Genomic DNA, 5955 nt, shown 5'->3' with positions numbered 1-5955 from the left:
CTGGTTTTTCCTGTTTACTACAAGGTCTGCTTTTGCCATTGCCTTGGAAGGGGCCTTTCCTATCCTGCCTACATCACCTTGGTTCCAAGAGACCAGTCAAGAGGCTGCGAGGCCTGAGGCACCTGTCAGCATTTACTCGGGCTGTCAGCCGAGGGCTTGATTGGGGACATTCTGTACTGCCCTGTGGAGTGGGCAGTGGTGACCCTGGTGGGTCTGAGTCCTCCCCAGGCAACCTGGCCGGGAGGAGATGCTATAGCTGCATCCCCAGCAACCAGGCAGAAGGGAAGCCGGTGTCAGCGTCAGGGCAGGCCTGGGAGCTCCGGGTTCCTCACCTGCCCTTGCCCAGCTCTCTGGCTCACCCCAATTTTCCCAAGCAACTTTCACTGCCCAGAAAGTTCTGGACTCTGGCCACTGCTTTCCCAGGGAGATAAGACACGCTACAGCCACGACAGGATGGGGCAGAGATGAAAAGGCTGACAGACAAGGGTCTCTGTGAAGATGCTGCACCTCCATCCCCAGGCCTGCGAGGGAGGGAAAGAAGAACTTGGCAGTGCACAGGGGAACCTGAGAGTGACCCTGGGGTTGGGTACAGGGAGAAGGGAAGTCGTTTGTTTGCTGCTACCCCAGAGCCCAGAGCACTTCCTCTGTGAAATCCTGGCTGCCCACCCCTTGGCCCAGTCCTCCAGCCGGGACCGACTCAGCCTGGGCACCGTGAGCACAGCCCCCAGAGAGGGCGCTGAGGATGGCCAGGTGCCAGCCCCCATCTCTCAGCCCAACTCTGAGGCAGTATCTAACAGAGGCCCACGGCCACTGCGCCCCTCCTGACAGTCTCCATGGCCCCACAGCCACCCATTCCAGGCAGGAGGTGACCAGGGAGAAGCAGAGACAAGGGCAGAACCAGAGATGCACACCAGCACTCGGGGTGTCCAGGGGCAGCTAAACAAGGGTGCAGGGGAGAGTGGAGAGAGCCCAGCACCCAGGTCAGGACCCATCTTGCACCTAAGGCAGGTGAGGCCCCCCCGCACTGGCCATGGGGAGGCCCTTGTGCAATACAGGAACAGAGCAGCCTCGGTCACAGGAAGCGCTGGTCATGCTCGGGCTCACTGCGTTGTCCCCACCTGCTCCTCCCTCCGCTGTGCTCAGGAGCCCCCGGCAGCCCCGCAGAGGAGCAGCCCCGCCGCTGCCCACCCTGAGCAGAGCACGGCATGGGCCCGGTCCCGCTGCTGCTGCTGCACCTGCTGGCCTCCCTGTTGGACGGTGAGTGACCAGACAGGGGAACCCCACAGGATGTGGCGGGCACCTGGGGACATGCCTCTGGGGGTGGAGGATAGAAGCAAAGGTCTGCCCCTGTGCTAGGTCACCCTCTCCCCCTGTCCCCTAAGCCTGGACAGAGGACACTGATCAGAGGGACAGTTCTGCCCTGCCCCAGGACATGGAGCCGTACACGTGGGGCTCACACTTCTGTGTCTCTCCCCCAACCAGATGCCTATGCAGGCTGCAACACTGCCTTTGGGGTCGACCAGCCAGGGCACCTGGAAGCCCCCGAGGGCGGCTCCGTCCGCATCCCCTGCGCCTTCCACCACGGCTGGGAGTTAGCCAAGAATCCTGAGGTGAAGATACACTGGAGGTGGGAGAAATTCCATGGAGATTTCATCTACAACCAGACTCGGAATTGGACCCATGAGGAGTTCAAGGGCCGTGTCCGCCTGGACTGGACAGAGGGCCAGACCCAGGGCGCCCTCCTCATCTGGAACCTGCGGAGACGGGATGCGACCACGTACTTCTGCCGAGTGGCACTGAACACAAAGAGATGCGGGAAAACGGAGCTTCAGTCCCTTGAGGGGACCAAACTCAGCATCACCTCAGGTGAGTCAGCTGCTCCGGCCAGCACCTTTGTCCTAAAGCCTCCTCCTTCTCGCATTCTCTATGTAAGTTACATTTCGGAAGAATTTTGTCATTAAATATAAAATTTTCCAGGCGGAGAGAGTGGGTAGTACAGTGGGTAGGATGCTTGCCTTGCATCATGTGGCTGACCCGGGTTCAATCCCGACTACCTCATCGCTTCTCAGTCTTTTGGATAAGATCAAGTGTCGTATCAATTCCTCATATAGTCTCTGTTCTTTTTTTTTTCTTTTTGGGTCACACCCGGTGTTGCACAGGGGTTACTCTGGCTCATGCACTCAGGAATCACTCCTGGCGGCGCTCAAGGGACCAAATGGGATGCTGGGAATCGTACCCGGGTCGGCCGTGTGCAAGGCAAATACCCTACCCGCTGTTCAAGCCCCTACCTCATATAGTTTCTGACTTCATAAGAGCGATCCCTGAGCATAGAGCAGAAGGAGCCCTAAATGAAACCATGTATGCTTACCCATATAAAATTGTTTAAGTCATGGAATTAATGTGATATTAATACTCATTTGTTTTTTAATTAAATATAGGAAAATAGAATAATTTTGAGTTCACTTTCACCGTGCAAAGTCATCACAGCAAAGGAATCTTGTCAGCCAGTGTCACTCCTAAGTCTGTGTTTACTGATGAATCTGAACCTGCAGAGGGTTTGCTTTGCAGACCAACCCATTGCATAAGTGTATAGGGACAACTTGTCGTCTACTTTCTTATTTCTAAGCCCAAAATTCTTGTATTTCTACATTTTAAATTTTCATAAATCTGATCACAATAATTGCTGTGTTCAGTATTTCAACACCAACCCCACTAACCATTGCACCTTCCTTTTTTTTTTTTTTTTCTTTTTGGGTCACACCCAGCAATGCACAGGGGTCACTCCTGGCTCATGCACTCAGGAATCACCCCTGGCGGTGCTGAGGGGACCATATGGGATGCTGGGATTTGAACCCGGGTCGGCCGCGTGCAAGGCAAACGCCCTACCCGCTGTGCTATCACTCCAGCCCCCATTGCACCTTCCTTGATCATTACTTTGACTCTTCCCGCCACCCGCCAGCCTGCCCTTGGGGCAGGTGCTAAATAGATTATTGAGCTTGTTTGGCTGAGCCGGAGCTGCTTTGTGGGCGTGACTCCCACATACCTAACTTTTGGCCATTTAATTTTACTAGAAACTTGGTCCCAAGTTGTTGGAGTCTGGCCAGAGTCACAGAGGCAAGTTTGGGGTATCTGGAAGCCTGATGGCACCTCAGCAGCTGATGTACTCACCCTGTGGGTACAGGCTGACCTGCTGGGTGGCACCGTAACCCCGAAGCCCCAAATTCGATAAAGCAGTAGAGAGTTCAAAAGATTTTTTGTTATTGAGGGGCCTCCCAGTCATTATCTGGGGACCCAGGGCCACTCTTGGACACTGTGGGTCAGCCAGCCCAGCCTTTCTATCAAGAGCCCAGGATGCAAGGCTGTTTGAGCCCTGTGTATTGGGGGTCACCCAGACCACACTTGGGGTTCTGCAGAGCTGAACGTGCTGTACTCAGGAGGTCACGTGGTGCCAAGGGTCAAACTGGGTTTCCCACTTGCCACACACGAGCATGGAGCCCTTTGCTCTCTCTCTGCCACGGCCAAGGAAGAAAACTGTGCGGCTGTGCCAGGCGGGACTCAGAAGCCCGGCCTCACTCTGTGCTCAGGGACAGATGCTGGGCTGGGGTCTGCACCGCGCCACGGCTAAACTGCATCCAGGCCGGTGCCCGAGCCCTGTCCTCTCTCTCCAGCTCTCCTGGGGGGAATTTTGAGCAGATCACAAGGGAAAGGTTCTGTGAGCTGAGTGAAGGAGAACTGGACTCTGTAACGGGAAGCAGTCACACGGAATTAGAGGCGCTAAGTCCTAGCAGTAGTGGAGGGACTCAGGAGGAAAGTCGGTGACCCTGTAGAACACCTCCCAGGCCTGTGGAGGCACCGGGTGATTCTGGGAGCAGGGTTGCGGGGAGAGTGTAAGGGGTGGGAGGGGTCTGGAAATCAGAGCAGCGCTGAGATTTGTGTAAATGGCAGGAAGTGAGACCCTTCTCTCCCCCCACAAACCACCTCCAACCCAGCTATACAAGCTCATTTATTGACCTTATTTTTTTTTAATTTTATTTATTTTTTATTGAATCACCATGTGGAAAGTTACAAAGTTCTCAGGTTTATGTCTCAGTTATACAATGCTCAAACACCCATCCCTTCACCTGTGCCCACATTCCACCACCAAAGACCCCAGTATACCTCCCACCCCCCGCCCCCCACCCCCCATCCCTGCCTACTTAGTTGATAAATTTCACTTAATTTTCACTTTACCTTGATTACATTCCATAATTTCAACACAACATTCACTATTGTTGGAGTTTTCCCCCAAGAAAGACAGCCCTACTGCCAATGCAGCATTTGATAATTAGTTTTCCATTGCTGAAACTGGAGAGATATGAAGTCCCGCTGTTTCAAGTACATAGTGTTTTCCCCCCTCTCCTTCCCGCGCCACCAAGTTTGTGCCTGCTTAATGAATAGTCCTCATATCATGGCTGACAACACGCCACCCTACGAGAAAAAAGGATATTTCCAGTCCTCGGCCGGCGTGGGGCTATGGCTTAGTTCAGTCTAGAGACATGGTTACAAGTAGTTTCTGGAACCGGAAGTAGTCTAGTTAGGCTCTGGATTCTGGTTGATCAGCAACATCTCGGCCACTCAAAAGTGTGGCCACCCGGGTCGAGTCTCGGCGGAGCATGCGCTGGTATCGGCCCGAGACTTCCCAAGCATCCCGCTGTTCCAAGTATATAGTGGTTATTTTTCCCCCTCCCATTCCCGCGCCTCTAAGTTCGTGCCTGCTTAATAGACTTCATAATATGGTGGACACCACACCGCGTTTCTCCCAGAAAAGGGAAAAGAACCGAGAAAGAAGGATATTTCCTCACCTCGGCCGGTGTGGGGCTTTGGCTTAGTTCACAGTCTAAAGAAATAGCTGCTACTTTGATTACCTTCAATATTTCAACAAAAAACTCGGTACTATTATTTGGAGTTTCCCCTCACAGTAAGACCTGCTAAAAAGGAACCTTTTCACGTTGCTGACAATCAGGAGATATTCGGTCGGTCGCGCAGCTGCGACAGCAGCCGCGTGGTTTGGGATTTCCATATGAAGTCCAAAGAAAATTCTTTGGGTAATTGCATCACTGCAATCTTTTACTTCCCTTTTGTGGTGCTCATATGATGGAGAAGACTGGAGAGAAGAACCGTGCCCTGCTGGAGGCCCATGGGCCAGTAGCTCCGATCACACAGTTTGGAGGCATTTTTGGGGCGCTGCTCGTGTCCAAAGCAGTTCAGTTGCCTCCGGGGTCGAGCTCACGCGGCGGCAGAAAAGAACGTACCCACATGGCGCTGTGCTTAAATATCGGTGCAGGGCGGATCAGGAAATCCCGCCCCCTCGGCTTTCCCAGACTTCCGCGGGTACCTGCATACTCTAAAAACCGGTAACCACCTCGCTGCGTTCAATAAGAGAGAGTTGAGAGAGAAAAGACCGTGCCCCGCTGGAGGCCCATGGTCTAGTAGTAGCTCCGATCACACAGTTTGGAGGCATTTTTGGGGAGCTGCTCGTATCCAAAGGAGTTCAGTTGCCTCCGGGGTCGAGCTCGCGCGGTGGCAGAAAAAGTATTGACCTTATTTTAGCACTGCACTATAGCACTGTCGTCCCATTATTCATCAATTTGCTTGAGCAGGCACCAGTAACATCTACATTGTGAGATTTGTTGTTACCGTTTTGGGCATATTGAAAACGCCACGGGGAACTCGCCAGGCTCTGCTGTACAGGCAGGATACTCTCGGTAGCTTGCAAGGCTCTCCGAGAGGGATGGAAGAATCGAACCCGGGTTGGCCACGTGCAAGGCAAACACCCTACCCGTTGTGCTATGGCTCCAGCCCTTATTTCAGAGACCCATAAATCTCAAAAGAGATCAAAATCTATAGTTAACCTCAGGCCCGTGCATGGCTGAACAGACCTGAGAAAATTGGAGGGGCACAGGTTGGCCAGGGACC

This window comes from Sorex araneus, chromosome 4, assembly GCF_027595985.1.
Source record: "Sorex araneus isolate mSorAra2 chromosome 4, mSorAra2.pri, whole genome shotgun sequence".
Lineage (NCBI taxonomy): Eukaryota > Metazoa > Chordata > Mammalia > Eulipotyphla > Soricidae > Sorex > Sorex araneus.
Note: the sequence above shows the minus strand (reverse complement) of the source record.